This window comes from Nyctereutes procyonoides, unplaced genomic scaffold, assembly GCF_905146905.1.
Source record: "Nyctereutes procyonoides isolate TBG_1078 unplaced genomic scaffold, NYPRO_anot_genome, whole genome shotgun sequence".
Taxonomy (NCBI): domain Eukaryota; kingdom Metazoa; phylum Chordata; class Mammalia; order Carnivora; family Canidae; genus Nyctereutes; species Nyctereutes procyonoides.
Window position 1 is genome coordinate 132,144 of NW_026575146.1, and position 19,399 is coordinate 151,542.

The window sequence follows — 19,399 nt, forward strand, 5'->3', positions numbered from 1 at the left end:
TTCATCAACAGTTCAAATATCAAGTGTCCATAATGTACATCTCTACATACCTGAAAAGTACATAAATATTTTTCTTGGATCCTGTGTTGCTCTAGACAAAATCCAAGTGAAAATCTTTCCTGTCATTTTTTTCACATTCTCTTATAAACTATTTGGGTTCTGTATTGACATTGGCATGTTGTGTAATAATAAGGTGCTGATCTCTCTCGATCTTCTTAAAGATGACCCCCCAAAATGTCACATTCCAATTGCCATTTTAATATTTTTCTCATTCATACTAGTTGAATGTTAGCTGTCGATCGTGGGCCACTTAAAATCAATAGAGAGAGCTGATTTCCTAGATGCTACCAAAGGCCTTCTCCTAAAAATTATCTTTGCTAATATTGTAAATACCTTAAATTTTACCTTTATATATTTATTAATTTTATTCCTGATGTGTTAAACTACAAGTACCCAGGGAAGAAGGCAGCTGTAGCACTCCTAGTTTTAATACTCTTTCAATTTTCTAGTTGGCAGCAGATTTTGCTGAAGGTAGAGAGGGAACAAAAATATCACAAGGTAGCCGAGATCAGAGGTGTGGGAGAGATACTATAAGAGAAAGAAGAGGCGCCTACGTGGCTCAGTAGGCCAAGTGTCTGCCTTCCACTCAGGTCATAACCTCAGGATCCTGGGATCCAGCCCACATCTGGCTCTCTGCCCAGTGGGGAATCTTCTCCTTCTCCCTTGTGTGCTTTCTCTCTCTCTTGCTCTCTCTCTCTCAAATGAATGAATGAAATCTTTTTTTTTTAATTAAAAATTTAAAAAAGAGAGAAAGAAGAAAAAAGGGGAAGCTTTAGGGGGAGATCAGTATGAAGGCCTCACATTTTTAAGGACTAATTTAATGTCATTTTCTCGTTGAAGTTTCCTGGTGTGTCTTAGAAGCAAAACAATATTTCTTTATCCAGGAGGATTCGGCACTGATGTCATGATTTGCACATACTCCCTCGCACTGTAGCAGTTTTTACGAATGTTTAGTTTCCTGATTTGAAGACACATGTATTTTATAAATCTCTCATCCCCCTCTCCCCCGTTCTTCTAATTTATAGGAGGTTTGCCTAACCTGGAGCAAGTCGCTTTGCACAGTATTTAATTCTGGAGTCAAGAGATGAGGAATCAGAGACTGTCTTCTTTCCTGAGAACAAAGGATGCTTCCCTGAACTATGACTTCAGAGCACCGTCGATGCCGCGTCTGACTCTGGCTATAGGAAAAGCATGTTCTAAGGCAGATAGTATCCTGGCTTAAGCAAACACTATGTGACTAGATTATGCTATTAGAATAATAACAGTAATATTCATGTCCACATAAGTCTTTATCACTGCAATATAGCAATTCTGTGATGATGTGTGGGGTTTGTCCATTTCTTTCTCTTTTCACGTTTTCTGCTTCAATGGAGCTATGAGTCATCTGAAGCTCAGCCAAGTTAAATGACTTGTTTAAAGAGCAGAAAGTTATAGTGTCTGCAAAGTGTGCTAGATCCAGTAGGGGAGATGGGATCATTTTACTATCATAAATGCTCTACTGATCCTTTTTCTTTTTTTTTTTTTTTTCCTATTTTTTTTCTCTATCTTATGTTGAAATTGCCATCTTTCTGGTCATCTAGATACAAGTTCAGAACCTGTTTGCCACCTCCTCACCTCCACCCCAGAACACAAGGTCCCTCTCTTCTGCTTAATGCCAGTTTTCCTTGCCCTGAGTTATTCCAACACACACACACACACACACACACACACATGTTTTAAGTCTGCAACCCATTTTCTATACTTGTCAGACTATTCTCCTTAAACTCTATTTAACTATCCATTGATGGGTGTGGGATAAAATGCACTTTCTGCTCAGCAAGACCTTCCAAAAATACCTCTTTATTTCTTCATCTTAATAGTTGATTCCCTTACTTGGCATCTTGTCATCTGGGAAAAAAGAATCTTGGTCTTTGCCAAAGTTATCTGTGCTGTTCTAATTCTGTGCTTCTTCTCAACCTGATATCTATCTCTAAAATTTGTTGAGTTTGTTCCATTTCCTGGGTTCTGCTTTAAGTAATGTTTATATGCTACTACCTATCAGTTTTGTCTCACAACATTCCCACGACATGAGTTTTCGTCTTCCTATTTTACCGCTGGTACACACACATTTAGTGACTTTCTAGAATTATAAAGCAAGTAAGAGCAGAATGTGAATCTGCATCTACTTGACTTTAAAGTGATGCTCTTCTTCTCATATGGAAATTTTCCCAACCTAGGATGTTCCATCTCACATGCATATATTTTGTTCCCCTCCTTATACTCTTTGTGTCCTGTTGTATTTAAATCACTGATGTTGTTTAGTTGTTTCTTTTAAGGAACTTGTCTAGTTCATCTGAGTATTAATTTATTGGCAGACGGTTTTTCATAAGATGATCCTTTTAATATCTATTGAGCCCTCTCCTTCATCTCTTTCATTCCTGATATTGAAACATTGTGTTTCTCTTTTTATTGATGAGATGAGCTAGAGTTTTACCAATTTATCAAAAATTTTTAAAAAACCACTTTCTTGTTTCATATATTTTCTCTATTGTCTTACTCCTATTTATTGATTTCCACTCTTTTTTTGTTTCATCCATTCTACCTAGAAAAGAGTTTTTTTATATTAGCTTTTTAAGTTGAAAGCTTATATCATTGACTCTAGATCTTCCTTCTTTTCTAATGTAAACATTGATTGCTATAAATTTCCCTATAAGGGGCACCTGGGTAGCTCAGTCTGTTAAGCTTAGGCCCCTCCTGATCTCAGGGTTCTGGGATCCAGCTACTTTGGACTCCACACTCAGCAGGGAGTCAGCTTCTCCCTCTCTCTCTCCCATCCATTCCCCCACCCCCACCCCTCTCTTCTGGGCGCTCTCGCTTGCTCTCTCCCTGAAATAAATAAATAGATAAATAGATGATGGATAGATAGATAGACAGATAGATAGATAGATAGATAGATAGATAGATAGATTCAGTCTTTAAAAAAAATTTCCCTTTAAGCACTGCTTTATTTTCATTCTACAAACTTTGCTATAGTATGTGTCCATTCTCATTCATCTCAAAATATTCTCTAGTTCTCCTTTTGATTTTTCTTTTTTTGCTAATGGGTTAATTTAATTTCTAAATATTTAATTTCAAAATATATTGGGAGATTTCCACATATATGTATGTTTGAATTCAAGTTTCATTTTATTGTTGGAGAATATACTTTGTATGATATCAATACTGCAAATTTATTGACAATTTTTGTATGGCCTATGGTCTATATTGGCATATATTCCACGTATACTTAAAAAGATTGTATATCAGGTTGGTTTATGTGATGTCTTCTGTATGTGTCAATTAGGTGGTTGATAATATGTTCAAGTCTTCTATATTCTTCCCAGTTTTTCTGTCTATTTTTTCTATCAAATACTGAGAGAAGTATGGAAATCTTCTATTATGGCTTGAAGTTTATCTATTTATCCTTTTATTTCTTCCAGTTTGGGGGTATCTGTTATTAGACGCATATAAATTTACAATCATTGAATCGACTCTTTCAACTTCATGAAGTGTTTCACTTTTTCTGCAGTAACATTCCTTGAATAGAACTTTTTTCCTTTATTAATTTTGCACTCGTTTTCTTATGCTTGCTATTAGCTTGTACATTGTTTTCTATCCTTTTTATATCAACCTATTTGTGTCTTTGTATTTAAAGTGTATCTCTTTTAGGTCATGCAGAGTAGAATCTTGCTCTTTAAATTCACTTTCACATTCTCATTTTAGGTTGTGTATTTGGTCAATTCACACTTAATAAAATTATGTATACTGTGGCTTTTAGGTCTGCCATTTTGTTGCTGTTTTTTTTGTTTCATTTCTGTTTTGTTCCTCTACCCCTTCCCCCTTCTCTCCTGCTTTCCTTTGTGTTACGCAAATATTTTGCAGTATGTTATTGCAAATCCTGTATTGACTTTTTAACATACGTCTTGACAATCTGTTAGTGGTAGCTCTAGGGATTATAACATGTCACTTTAACTCATCAAAATTTATTTAACCCATAATGAATGACATCTAGTTGCATATAGGAAACCTCCAACAATATAGTTCTTTTTACCCCTCCCTTCTTTGCATTGTTTTCGTCTACATATATTAAAATCCCAACAATATAGTAGTATAAGTAGTAGAGTAGTATTTTTAAAAACCCTTTAAATATGCAAATATTTTTTAAAGAAGCTAATAGCAAAGAAAAAATATATGTATTTATATTAATTCACATATTACACTTTTATTCTTTCTGGTGCCTTTATTTCTTCTGGTGTATCTGAATTATGATTTGGTGCGATTTTCTTTCGGTCTGAAAAACTTCCTGTTTTAAATAATGTAATGCTGCTAGCATTAAGTTCTCTCAGTGATTTTAAAATTTAAAAATGTCTTGATCTTTGCTTTAGTTTTGAAGGATAATTTCTCTGATGATAGATATCTTGAAGCATTTTTTCTTTCACTACTTTGAATACATATTCATCCTAACATCTAGCTTTCATTCTTTCTTTTTTTATTTTAAAGATTTTATTTGTTTTTTTGACCAAGAGAGAAAGAGCACAAGCAGGGGGAGCGACAGACAGAAGGCGAGGGAGAAGCAAGCTCCCTGCAGAGCATGGAGCCCAATTCAGGGATTAATCCCAGGACTCTGGGATCATCACCCCAGCAGAAGGCAGACACTTAATGGACTGAGCCACCCAGGCTCTCTGCCTCTATTTTTTTCTGATGAAAGGGGGTGAACATTAATCATAGTGTTATCTGATTATATAATATGTCAGTTTTCTCTTGTTGCTTTCAAATTTACTATATTTTTCGCTTTTATTACTTTGAATTTAATGTGGCTGGGTATGACTTTCTCTATTGTTTAAACAACTTTTTAAAATATTTTATTTACTTATTTTTTAGAGAGAGTAAGGAGGCAGAGGGAGAGAGAATCTCTAAGCAGACTCCCCACTGAGCATGGAGCCCAATATGGGACTCCATCTCAGGACCCCGAGATCATGATCTGAGCTGAAATCAAGAGTCATTAGTATGATGTTTTCCTTAATTACTTGAACAAATTTCCTTGAATTATTTGAATTTATTTACAGTAGTGTTTTGGAGTTTATAACTATTAAATTCAACCCTTGGACCCACTTTAAATATTTGTCTATTGATAGCTTTTTTCCTGATTTTTCTGTGTTATAACTAATAAATTTTCATTAAAAATTAGACACAGTAGCAACTATGGAATCTGTTTTACTCTTTGGAGAACTGTTGGTTTCTTGTCGAGTAGTCTGTAACTTGCCTGGACTCAAATTACGAAATCTGTGGATTGATATCTCTGCTCCTAGCTTTTTGGGCTTTTAGTTGCCTTTTTTTTTTTTTTTTTTAGGTTTGTTTTAGCTGGCGTCCTGGAAATTACCATTGCTCAGGAAAAAGAAAATTCATATGACAAAACGTGTGTGTGTGTGTGTGTGTGTGTGTGTGTCTGTGCACGTGCACGTGACTTGTCCTGATTTTGTCTTGTGTTTGCTTGATGAAAATTGACAGTTGGAGGACTGTAACTTGCTAAGTCTTTCCACTACACTGCCATACCAGTAGACTGTTTCTTTCTAAATTGCCATGTTTTTTCCATTTCTTCATTCAGTCTTGCTTCCCCTTCCAAAACATGATGCCAAGGGGGATCAAGGGTACTTCAGAGTCCATCCAGTCTACCTCACTCTAATTGTTCCAAACAACAGATTATTGGTTTTGACCATGGAGTGTTTCTACTTACATTAAAGCACTCTAAGCTCTGACAAGTCTGCCTAAGGTCTTCTTTTTGTGTTCTTTCCTCTAACAGCGGGATTTATCACACTTGGGGGTACTTCTTTATTTATTATGGTTCAACATTGTAACAGTGTTTGTTACTGTCATCAAAAATGAATTTGTTGATTTTTTTATGACATCCTAAACTAGAAATCTGAAAACAATTTAAATCATATGGAAAATATTCAAATAATACAAACACTTACCCATCACTTTGCAATATTTAAGGCATTGCCCATCTATTATTTAATGTGATCCATACAATATGTGGAATAGGTGTTGCTATGATTCCAATTTTACCAAAATTAAGCAAAATGTTCAAAGTTTTTTAGGTAGTTATGGCGTATATTCACAGAATACAAGAAACAGTGTTTTAATATCTCTATGGTCCGTAACATACTACATTCAAATTAGCTTCTCTGAAACTGTGACAAGGCTCCATATTCATTTTCGCTCCAAAATTAATGTTTCATTCATTTTATACTATGTTTCTGTAGCTATAAATATTGTAGAACTAATAATTACATCAAAAATGTTAGTCTTAAAAATCCAAATCTCAAAGTCAAATAATGAAAAAATATTCTTACATGTAAATTTAGATCAAGTGTGTACCGGATATACTTATATATGATTACAAAACTCATATTTCACACTTATTTTACATAATATATAGTTCATAAATCAAAGCCAAAGTATTAATTTTATCATATCATTATTTTGCATATGAACATTAAGGAAAATATATAATGTAAATAATAATAAGCTTCATAATATATGCAAAGTAAAATGTGACAAAGCAGGAAAAATATGGTATAAACTTATTTATAAATTATCTATAATGCCAGGCAGAAATTCAGGCTTACGTTTGATTTGAAGGAAAAAAGTTTACATTTTTAGGAGGAAATTTAGATACATAAAAGAATAAATAAAAAATTATAAAAACATTGTAGTCAATTCTTTATTTTAATGACTGGAAATTGTTTTGAAGGCAAAATAATACTACAAAAATAAAATGTAATACTTTTGTTAACAATAACAATTACTGTAATTTATTGACTCCCTATTCTGTCCCAGACTACATAATTAATAAGTATTTTGTGTTTATTACTCTTTTCAGTTAGCTCTAAAAAGGAAACTTTATTACATTGTTAAAATCTGATTAATAAATTTGAGAAGTGGCTTTAGATATGAGCACACATATAACAAATAATCTTGCAGTCTGGGATTATCATTCCATTTTCTATGAAATATTGAATAATACCTCTCATTGGGTCCTTTACATATTAGAAACTCGGGAAATATTGATTTGCTAATAATTAAACATAAGAAATTTCTAATTGTTTCATGACTTGCTCAGAGAGTCAAACACAAGGAATTACAACAAATAATTTTTAGATTTTCTCATCTAATTTTATAATGATTTAGGATAATCATTATAGGATAATTTCTTCTTTAAGAGACAGTAGCCATTTTAAATATGGTTGAAGAATAAATCTAGCCACTTCAGAATATGACTCTATTTTGTGTTTATTGTGTTAGTGCGATGAAAAAGACTAAAGACCAAACAGTGTCTAGCAGGAATAGATTAATAGTTCTCTTGAGCTTCACTGGACTCAGTTCCTACCCCAATGATTTTATGCTTTGATTATAAGAGTAGAAGCTTATGGAGTCTAGCTCAGTTGAGAAAGCAAGATCTGTGATTTAGGTTCATTTGGGGAAATCATAAAAATGACCAGGCATTCATAGACATGAATCTTATTAATTTTGGCAAAGGTTTCCTTCCACTTAAATCAATGGCCAGATATAAAAACAGAAATATGTGAGCTAATGATGCAACTCCATAGACCATAAGTGGTATTGAGCATGTAAACAGTAGCCATGTTAAATTTAATGAATGTATATGGAGATGCTGGAAAAGTAAAACAAAACAAAACAAAAAAAAAACAATTTGTGGTATGAATGATGATTTCTTTGATACCAGCTGAAAAATTTTAAATAAGTGAGGAGAAACTGATTATAAAAGTATTAATATGGCAGAGAAATTATTAAAAAATATCATTAGGGTACTCTTGAACATACCATTCAAAAATATTTTTAACAAAATACATTTTAAAAAATGTTTTATTGGTTGAATAAGTTTGGATTCTAGACGTAGTTTCCCATGCCCAAATGCACTAGCATTTTCCACGTCAAAATATTTTTTTTCCTGAAACTACCTAACCATTAGCAGCTGTCTATGTGAGAATAGAGGGAGGATTGTTTTCACTTCACTCAAAGATTAATGATATTTCACAGCTTCAAAAGAAGTTTTTAATTCTGGCTTCATGGAAGGCACCTCCTTCTTGTCTCCTTTAATTTTATTGCCACTTTTTAAACATAATTATTTGTTCTGTGGCATATTAAAATAGTCTACAAAGGAAAAGTTTTTATTGGAAAAAAGATTTTGCTTGCTGTTAACTCTGTAGAAGTACACCTCCTTCTTTCTCTTATTTACTACGTAGTATTGTAGTCATTGCAAGCATTTTTTGTTTTTATTTTTGCTCAAATATTTAATGCTGGATAATGGAGGAAGGGAAAAGGGGCAAGAACGGGGGGTTTAATTTTTTCTATTTTCCTCCAGGTTGAATATATTTTTGGTTCTCCAAAAACAATGCAGCAAAATTTCAATAATAAGAATTAAATTCTGAACTAGTGAGATTATTTTTTTAATATTTTATTTTTAAGTAATCTCTACCCACATCATTGTGGTCAAACTCACAAACCTGAGCTCCAGAGTCACACGCTCCACCAACTGAGCCAGCTGGGCGTTATTATCCATATGCACAATCTCGGACCTATTATCAGAGCTAGAATTGGGTAGCAGAAGGGTCATAAACTTGCAATCAACATGGACTCTACCAGCCCCGTCCTGTTTGTCCTGTTTCTGATTACCATGTTAACTCCATTTAAAAAGTCTTGGGTTTACTGACCACTTTGTAATGTTACATGTGATTCCTACAGGACACCCTCCAAACTCCAAGAATTAAATTTTTAAAAATATGTGTAACAATCAACCAAAACCACAGCAAGTTATTTTGTGGGTATTAAAAAACTCATTCTAAAATTTATATAGAAAGGCAAGAGACTCAAATTAGCCAACACAATGTTAAGGAAGATAAAGTCAGAAAACTGACATGAGCTGATGTCAAGACTACTATAGAGCCATGGTATTCAAGGGTGTGGTAGTAGTGAACAAATAGATCAAGGGCACAGAATAGAGAGCCCAGAGGAGACCCACATAAACGTAGTAACTCATCTTTTTCTTTTAAAGATTTTATTTACTTATTCATGCCAGACATAGAGAGAGAGAATGGCAGAGACACAGGCAGAGGGAGAAGCAGGCTCCATGCAGAGGGCCTGATGTGGGACTCGATTCTGGGTCTCCAGGATCACACACTGGGCGGAGGGTGGCGCTAAACCGCTGGGCTACCGGGGCTGCCCAGTAACTCATCTTTGACAAAGGAGCAGAAGCATACAATAGGGACAAGATACTTTTTTCAATTAATGTTGGTGTAAATTTTTTTGCCACATGCAAAAAACCAATTCCATGAAACACATCATACAGTCTTCATACAAATTAACTCAAGATAGAGCACAGACCTAAATATAAAACCAAAACATTAGTCTCCTAGAAGATAATATAAGAGAAACTACATGGCTTTGGGTATAAGGATGACTTTTTAGATACAACACCAAAGGCACAATCCATGAAAGACGTTATTAAAATTAAAAACTTTCTTTTGCCAAAAACAAGGTCAAGAGTATAAGAAGATAAGCCACAGACTAGGAGAAAAATATTTGCAAAAAACACATCTGATAAAGGACTATTAACCAAAGTATATAAAGAACAATTAAAACCCAACTCAATTAATAAATGGGCCTTAACAGAAACAACTCAATTAAAAAATGGGCCTTAACAGAAACTTCAGCAAATGATAGGTTAATATATATAAAAGGCTCCAATCGTATGTCATCAGGGAAATGCAAATTAGAATAAAACATCACTACACACCTATTACAATGGTCAAAATCCATAACATTGACAACACCAAATGCTAGCAAGGATGTGGAACAACAGGAATTCTCATTCATTGCTGGTAGAAATGCAAAATGGTACAGCCACTTTGGAATACACCAGTTTTTTACAAAACTAAGTATGTCCTTACCATATGATCCAGCAATGATGCCTTTTGGTATTTAGGCAAAAGTGTTGTAAACTCATATCTGCACAAAAACATATAAGTGGATATTTACAGCAGATACTTTCATAACCGCCAAGACTTAAAGCAACCAAGATGTCCTTCAGTATGGCTAAAATAAAAAACACAAGAAACAACAAGTGTTGGTGAGGATGTGAAGAAAAAGAAACCCTCTTGCACTGTTGGTGGGAATGCAAACTGGTAGAGCCACTGTGAAAAACAGTATGGAGTTTCCTCAAAAAGTTAAAAATATAACCACCCTATGATCCAGTAATTGTACTACCAGCTATTTACCCCCAAAATACAAAAACGGTAATTCAAAGGCACATGCACCCCTATGTTTATAGTAGCATTTATAATAGCCAAATTATGGAAGCAGCCCAAGTGTCCTTGATAGATGAACAAAGATATATATATATATTTTTTCTTTATATGTATGGAATATTATATATAAAATATTATAATATATGGAATGTTATTCAGCCATCAAAAATAAAGAAATCTTGCCATTTGTAATGGCATGGATGAAACTAGAGGTTATAATGCTAAGTGAAATAAGTCAGTCAGAGAAAGATAAATACCATATGAGTTTACTCATGTGTGGAATTTGAGAAGCAACAGAAAAAAAGGAGCAAAGGTTAAAAAAAAGAGAGAGACAAACTAAGAAACAGACTATAGAGAACAACCTGATTGGGAGGGGGAGGGTTAGCTCAGTCAGTAGACCACACAAGTCTTGATCTCAAGATCATGGGTTCAAATCCCACATTGAGGATTTACTTTAAAAAAAAACAAACAAAGAACAGAAAAGCACATAACAAAGTGATGCTTACCAGAGGGGAGGTGGGTGGGGTGTTGGGTGAATTATGTGATGGGTATTAAGGAGTGCACTTGTTGTGACGAGCACTAGATGATGTATGGAACTGTTGAGTCACTATAATGTACTCCTGAAACTAATATAACACTGTATCTTAGTTATACCAGAATTAATTTTTTTTAAAAAAAGGTGTTCTTCAGTATATGAATGAATAGACAAACTGTACTATATCCAGATAATGGAATATTATTCAGCACTAGAAAGAAATGAGCTATCAAGACATGGAAGGAATTTAAATGCATATTGCTAAGTGAACAGAACCAATCATACCATATAATTCCAGCTATATGCCATTCTGGAAAAAGCAAAACTATGGAGACAGTAAAAAGATCAGTGGTTTCCAGGGGTTAGGGGGAGGAAGGGATGAATAGATGGAGCGCAGAGGATTTTTAGGGCAATGAAAATATTCTGTGTGATACTATAGAAGAATGTATACATGTCATTATATATTGGTCCAAACTCACGGAATGCATAACAGAACCCTAACATAAAGCATGGACTCGGAGATGATAATGATGTGTCAATGTAGGTCCATCAGTTGCAACAAATGTTCCACTCTGGCGGGTATGGTGACAATGGGAAAGGCTGTGTACCTGTGGGGGCAGAAGGATATATGGGAAATCTCTATATCATTCTCTTGATTTTGTTATGGACCTTAAACTGCTATTTTAAAAGTCTATTAAAAAAATAAATAAAAAAATAAAAAGTCTATTAAAAATAAGGTTAATTGATGAATTACGCCTTTGGGAGTGAAAAAACCCACAACCTTAAAAAGGAATGAAATTCTGATATGTGTTGCAATATAGATTAAACATGAAGACTTTATGCTAAGTGAAAGAAGCCAGACACAAAGGTGCATAGGTGCACCTAGAATAAATCAAATTCATAGAGATAGAAAGTGTAATAGAGGTTGCCAGAGACTGGGAGAGGTGAGAAAGAGGAGCTATTGTTTAATAGGATGGAGTTTCAGTTTGGAAAGATGAAAAAGTTCTGAAGATAGAAAGTAGTAATGGCTGACAGAAATTAGAATGTGTTTAATGCCACTGAACTGTACACTTGAAAATGTTTAAAATGGTAAATTTATGTTATGTGTATTTTACTACAGTAAAAAGAAAGTTGATATGAAGTGATATAACTCAATATATTATTTTAACCCTAGTTTGAAAAGGCATTTCAGAATGTTTCAGTAAAACAAATAAGAAATTATTTAAAAAACAATATGTAATACAAATGGCAGGTCAATGAAATTACAAGAACAAGAGTCTTGTAGCTTTCTTGTCAATCAAAAACAGAACTGGTTTATAAAGAATTCAGAAAAAAAGTAGTTTCTGGTAATGGTATTGCTCACAAAGCTACTGTGTTGGAGGGTTTCAGGTTTGCTGAATACCCACCCAGTTTACTTGGCTTGTACATTTGCAGTAAACACAGAAACACCAAAAAATCTTGGGTGGGTGTGTCATACCTCCGTAGTTCAAGATCTTTGTCTTTCTTCTATGTTGGTCAGCAAAATCTATTACTTTGCGACTCAAAGAAAGTTGCCGACAACTATAACCAAGATGGGAACATACAGACATTAAACAGAGTCAGCGAACCCAACTTGGTTTGACTTAACAACTAATTTTTGCTATTTATTCTGTTAGTGAATCTTGCCTTCTTCACTGAGGGGATTTTTTGTTTGTTTGTTCCCAAGGAAAGATCTGATTCTGTTTCCAATTATAATTAATAATAATAGCTCCTGTCATCTCTAAGCTCTGACTCTGTCAAACACTTTACCAATAGTATCTCTAAGCATAATAATAATAAATGCAGCTGGGCATCATTTATTCCCACTTATAGATATGGAATCAGGTTTAAGATCCTCTGCCAAGGCCACCTGATGGAGTGGGAAAGCCTGGGTTTGTATCTCTGCATCTGTGGTTCCCACCTGTGTGTTTTTCCACTGTGTTCTGCTTTCTGCTAGAGCCCCAAACACATTGCTCCTTCTGCTGGATCCAGGTTTTAGAACTTCTTGATTTCTTACTCTTTGAGGCCTCTACTTCAAAGCTAAGTTCAATGAGTAGCTCCTCTCTGTGTACCATTTGAAACAGGCTTTGACAGTTCATTACATTTTTTAACAACTCTCATGTACTATCTAAGAGGCATGTCTTATTTTCAGTTATATTTCTTAGCCTGGGATTGTGCTTTCTTTGTTCTCAATTATTCTGACTCTGCCAGACAATTCTAACAATAAAATTCATTTCTTTAAGACAAGCATAGAGGGATCCCTGGGTGGTGCAGCGGTTTGGCGCCTGCCTTTGGCCCAGGGCGTGATCCTGGAGACCCGGGATCGAGTCCCACGTCGGGCTCCCGGTGCATGGAGCCTGCTTCTCCCTCTGCCTGTGTCTCTGCCTCTCTTCTCTCTCACTGTATGACTATCATAAATAAATAAAAATTTAAAAAAAAAGACAAGCACAGAAAATAAGATGAAGGGTATTATGAAAGAAGAGAAAACAAGTCCAAATTCTGACAATATTCCATGTCAATTAGCACACTAAATATCAAATCAATAATCAATGACCTAGTTGGAACTTAGGTATGCCTAAACTTTTAGAAAATATATATTCAAACATTTCCAATATGTGACTAGATATCTTGGACTGAAGAATAAATCTGTAATGAAAATAACCTATTCTTTCAAGCAGTGGAGATTTTAAAGCAGTCATCATTTTGCTAAGGAATATATTAATTTAAAAATCTAAGATCAATTTTTCCTTTCTAAAAACCCCACGAAGCTGACTCTATGCAGATTAATAGCTCTACTGAATTTTTTCTCTAAATATTGATATGAGAATTTTGTCAACTTATACATGTTTGATGGGTCATGTATTTTGTGTGTGTGTGTTTGTGTTTATATGTATATGCGTGGCATTTATTAGTGTTTTTGGAAATATAAGCAATATGCTGATTTTGATTTTTGTTTTAAATTTTCTGGACTAAAACTTGGCATAAGAGTTGGTTATTTTAGAGCCACTTAGCATTGCAGTAAGATTTAGTAGGATGTAGCAGTTAGGTCCTAAAAACTAGTATTAGAAATGATAGCTACTATCGTTCTTGACACTTCATATATTTATTTATAAACAGGGACAAGATTATAGCCCATAAGTATGTTAAGTAAAAATGTGTTAAATAGAAAAAGGTCGGATTAACTCCATCAATGTTAAGAAATTGCACTTAATTCAAAGCTGCAGCAAAGTAAAAGTACTATTTCAGAGTATAAATTCAATGAGCTCAGAATGATTAAGATTTTACATATTTTGAAGCTTATACTGTAACTTGGTTTTTAAGTACAATTTTTGAAAAACCAGAACAAATGTACTAAACTTCAACCTTTTAAATAATTAATTCTGAATAAGTGTGCTCAAGTTTGTAAGGCATTCTTCAATTCTTAAATAATCATTTTCACCATTTAACCCACCACTTAACATCTATTTTTCATGATGATGAAACATTTCTTTTTTAAAGATTGTATTTATTTATTCATGCGAGACATAGAGAGAGAGAGGCAGAGACATAGGCAGGGGGAGAAGCAGGCTCTATGCAGGGAGCCCGATGTGGAACTCAATCCCAGGACCCCAGGATCACGCCCTGAGCCAAAGGTAGATGCTCAACCACTGAGCCACCCAGGTGCCCCAGTGATGAAACATTTTATCTTCAAACTCCATCTTCAGTGGGACTCGGAGATACCTGTCATCTGAAGATCAAAATTACTCTCCTTTGATTTAAAACAAACAAAAAAAAAAGTGGATCACAGAAAACTTGTATAGAATCAACTCAGGAAAGCAAATACATAATAAAAACTATTACTTCCTGTTTGCTTGTCTCTTTTTGGCCAGTTTTGAATATCATTACAGTTCAAGAGTTATACTGTGGCTCCATAGTATTGAAAGGAAAGATATGATTTTCCACATAAAATATGTCCCTTTAAAGTATTAATATATTTGCCATTTGATTAACACTTTATCAATTCTTTAGATAACAGTTACTGCATCAGTCAGGATCAGCTAGATTATATCCTAATAACAAATAATCCCAAGTCTTAGTGGCTTTTAGGAGCAAAACCATATTTCTCACTCACACTTGACCCTATAGTTTTGTTGGAGTAGCTGTTTCAATCATCCACACTCTGAAACTGATGAAATCAGCTGATGCAATCCCCACCGTTTTTTCATATTGCCAGTGACTGCATCAGGAAGAGACGGTGATGAATTTGTACTCTACTTTTTAAAAAACTTCCGTCTCAAAGTGACACATACCATTTATGCTCATATCCTATTTCCCAAAGCAAGTCACATTCCTATGCCTAACATCCTAGGTAAAGGAAAGAGCCCTCCTACCATGTGCTGAGAAAGAGAACCACCACCCTGGTAAACAGCCCTAATGACTCCCAAAGCTATAGCATGTAAAAATAGCAAAGGATCATGTATAATTGTGTAAATTAACAAGAATCCAATCAATCATACTTTGTCGGCATGATGCCAAGCATCAAAGACCTTAGAAGTCCATTTCGTAAGTTTGGATTAGATAAGAATCTTATCTCCTTGCCTTCATAAGCCTCTTGAACCTGTTGCTTGCTTTCCACTTCCATTTTTCTCACAATATTTATTTTCTCACTCAGAGCTACTACGGTCCTCCTCTTGCATAAATCTTTCTACTATAGTCCATCCTGATTAATTCGCTACAAACATTGCTTTCATCTGTGGCTCCCTTGCCAACAAGCTAAACAAAAACAGAAGACAATTAAAAATAAGTCAAACTCCTTAGTCTGACCCTCCAAGCCTCCAACAATCTGCCATCAATTAGCCTTTCACTCCTTATCAGCCTCTAGAATCTATGACTGTAGCCAGGCCATTTCCTCTCTTGCCCTCAAGTATTTATCACCATTTCCTACATCGTGATTAAAACAGCCCCACTGCTTCATATTCTCACTCTTTTCCGCTGTCACTGAGAATCAAACCTATTCTTCACGACTTCATGAAAGCTCTCACTCTTCTGTGAAAATTTATTCTACAAATAATTGCCAAAGAAGCTTGACAGAGATCTCAAGAAAAATCTTAGAAGGCAATGCTTGCTTAGTTAAGTAACTAACTTTTATCAAACACCTAGCATATTCCAGGCAGGGTGATAGTCACATGTATTAATAGACATCTCAGACTTACCATGTCCAAAACTGAACTGTTGATTTCCCTCCCAGACCTGCTTCTCTCTCAGTCACTATCAACTTCATTCACTCAGCTATTGAGGTGAAAATGCCAGAGGACTCCCCATTTCTGCTTCATATCCAATCATCAACAAATCACCTTCAAAATATCCCACGTCCATGGGCAACCCAGGTGGCTCAGCGGTTTAGCGCTGCCTTTAGCCCAGGGCCTGATCCTGGAGACCTGGGATCAAGTCCCATGTTGGACTCCCTGCATGGAGCCTGCTTCTCCCTCTGCCTGTGTCTCTGCTGCGTTCTCTCTCTCTCATTAATAAATAAATATTTAAAAAAATCCCAAGTCCAATAACTTCTCACCACTTCTATTTCTATCACCCTGGTTCAAACCATTATTATCTTTCTTTGATGATGCAGCCTGCTAAATAGTCTCTCTGCTTCCATTTTTTAACTCCATAGATTCTATGGACCACACTTCTGTCTATTCAAGATTATTCCAATATTTACTAATCCCATAAAAAATTTCAGTATCCGTTCTCTTGCCCATAAGACAATCAATCAATCAATAAGACTTTTGTTATCTCTCAGATCTCATTCCCTCTTTTTCCTTCAAGTCCTGCCTCTCTGTTATCCTTGCTCTGATATGCAGGCTAAGCCTATACTCCTACAGGGCATTATCCTTCTTGTTTAGAACACTAAACAAGACTAAACACTAAAGCCTCTCCCTTCATATAACTGCCTGTTTCTATTCTCCACTTAATTCAAATTTCTTCTATGATACATCTTATCAGAGAGGCTTTCCCTGACCACTCTGTAGAAAATAGTACCTGTCATCACAATCTTTTAAAATATCTCCTTGTTTTTATTTCAAGGAACTTCTCATCATCTGCATACTATAAATCTATTTTTTATTACATTATCGTTGACCTCCCCTCCCACTCCAAGTAGAATTTAAGCTCGATGAAAGCAGAGACTTTATTTTTATCCATTGCTATAATTACAGTGTGTAGAACAATGCTTGACATGAAGTAGGCAATCAATAGTTTTATTGATGAATAAATCAATGAAAGGGCAATTAATAATTACTTCAATGAATGTACCTCTCATTGTTGCATTAGTTTACATTTGATTTTCTTATATAATTCAGCATTATTTCCCAGTGTTTGAAACTCTGAAGTTTATATATTCTGCTGGATTCTCAGACACCCTGCTAGCGAAAGCCAGTTTTGGAGTGGTTTTAAAAGCAGGGAAATACAATAGCAGAAACACCTTTATACTCATACTTCCGGAATCCACATCTTTTTTTCCTCACATTTCTTCTGGCCAGATCGTACACTAAAACCTGAACATAAATGTTTCAGGCAAGTATACCTAGACCTGGATTGATTGGTCAAGGGTATGGGCGTTGAGTTGGAAAAAAAACTGACTTTAAGTTCTGGTTGCCTAGACTCTTTTAGGCCAAATCTTTGTATCTATAGTGTTGGTGTGAAAAATAAAGGAGATACTGCAGGTAATCATCTCAATAGAGTATCACGTGCATAGGCAGCCCTAATGGTGGTAATTGCTGTCAATATTAGTATTTTTTTAAAGGTTTTATTTATTTATTCGTGAGAGACACACAGAGGCAGAGACATAGGAAGAGGGAGGAGAAGCAGGCTCCACGCACAGAGAGCCTGATATGGAACTCCATCCCAGGACCCCGGATCACCTCTGAGCCAAAGGCAGATGCTCAAACACTGAGCCATCCAGGCGTCCCAATATTAATAATTTTATTATCAATGGAAAACTACAGAACTAGCTGTCAGCACATGAAATTCACAGCAGCCTACATTAATCACCAAAGACTCTGAGAATCAGACTCACAATGCATATCATGTCACCTTTAAAACAATACATAATTTGTTTTGATTTTTGTCATAGGAAAAAAGGATTCGTGGGAAGCAGGATTACTGAAATTAATGTTTCTCCTAGACGTTGTTAAGGATGGGTTATACAAAAGATAGCTTTGAGCACTGCTGACCAAGAATAAGTCCGATCCTCAAACTCATGTTCATGGATGAAAACTAGAATGTCTAGATTGTAAGTAGATCAGGAGACTATAAAAGCTATATGAATTTCCTGATGTATACAGTATTTTGTGATCATCTGGGGGCCCCAGCTGGGGAAAATATATTGTATAAGAGTAAGGTAAGACAAATAATAACTGGTTGGAAATGTGTGTCTGCCAACATCGATTATTAGTAAATCAGCATTAGGTAGCAGGCTCCTCATGGAATCCCACAGGGCGTTGCTAGGGTCAGTATGGTCATTTATGACTCAAATGTAGGAAATAGAATCATTAAATTTTCATGTAACAAAAACTTGGAAAAGATTGTTAACAAGATTAATAAAGGAACCACTGATTTCTGCAAACTGATCTGCTGGATTGAATGCAGCAAAATAAAATGTACTAGGCTCCCTGACATAGATTCAGATTATTGCTTTGGGACAGGATGGGTTGTCTGACCTGGTAATAGCTCATGTGAAAAGATGAGGAGAGGTCATAGGAAAAGGACAACACTGGAAGTCACTCAGATTGGCGTGGGGTCAGCTTTTCCTTACGTGCTGTGATCTTGGGTGAATTGCTTAACCACTTTGAACTTTAATTTCCTATCTTTAAAGAGGAATAATAATCATTTGCAAAACACTTGAATTTGTGGAGGCATGCTATTTTTGTGAGATTAACTTTTTGTTTTCCTTTTTCCCTTTACTTATGTCCCCTTCTCCTTCTCCCTGTTCAAGCTTCTAGCTGATGGATGCTCACAGCTTCTGGAAATAATGCGGCAGAGAAAAAAGAGAAAGCATGTAGGATGTCTGGATTTGTTTTTCATACCCTAAGTATCACACCAAGAGAACTGAGAGGAGTGGAGGTACAGTTGAAATGTTGAGACATAGCAGAGAGAGAGAAGCTATCTCCCTTCTCTGGTTAAAAACGGAAGTAAGATAGATCATGGGTGTATTAGAGCAGAGAGCTGAGTGGTTTCCTGAATGCTGCCTCTCCTGTATCTATGATTCCAAGAGAGGGACCAAGGGCCTAGAATGGGAAGAGCCGCTTGGAGAGACAAAGCGGATAGACAGTGATGGCCATCCGGAAGTCAAGAGAGAGTCACAACCCTGGTGGGACCTCACTGACAAGACTGAAAACCTGTGTGGACTGATGATCAGGGAGGGACTGAGAGGTTGATGTCTGCTGACATCAGACAAATCAAGGAC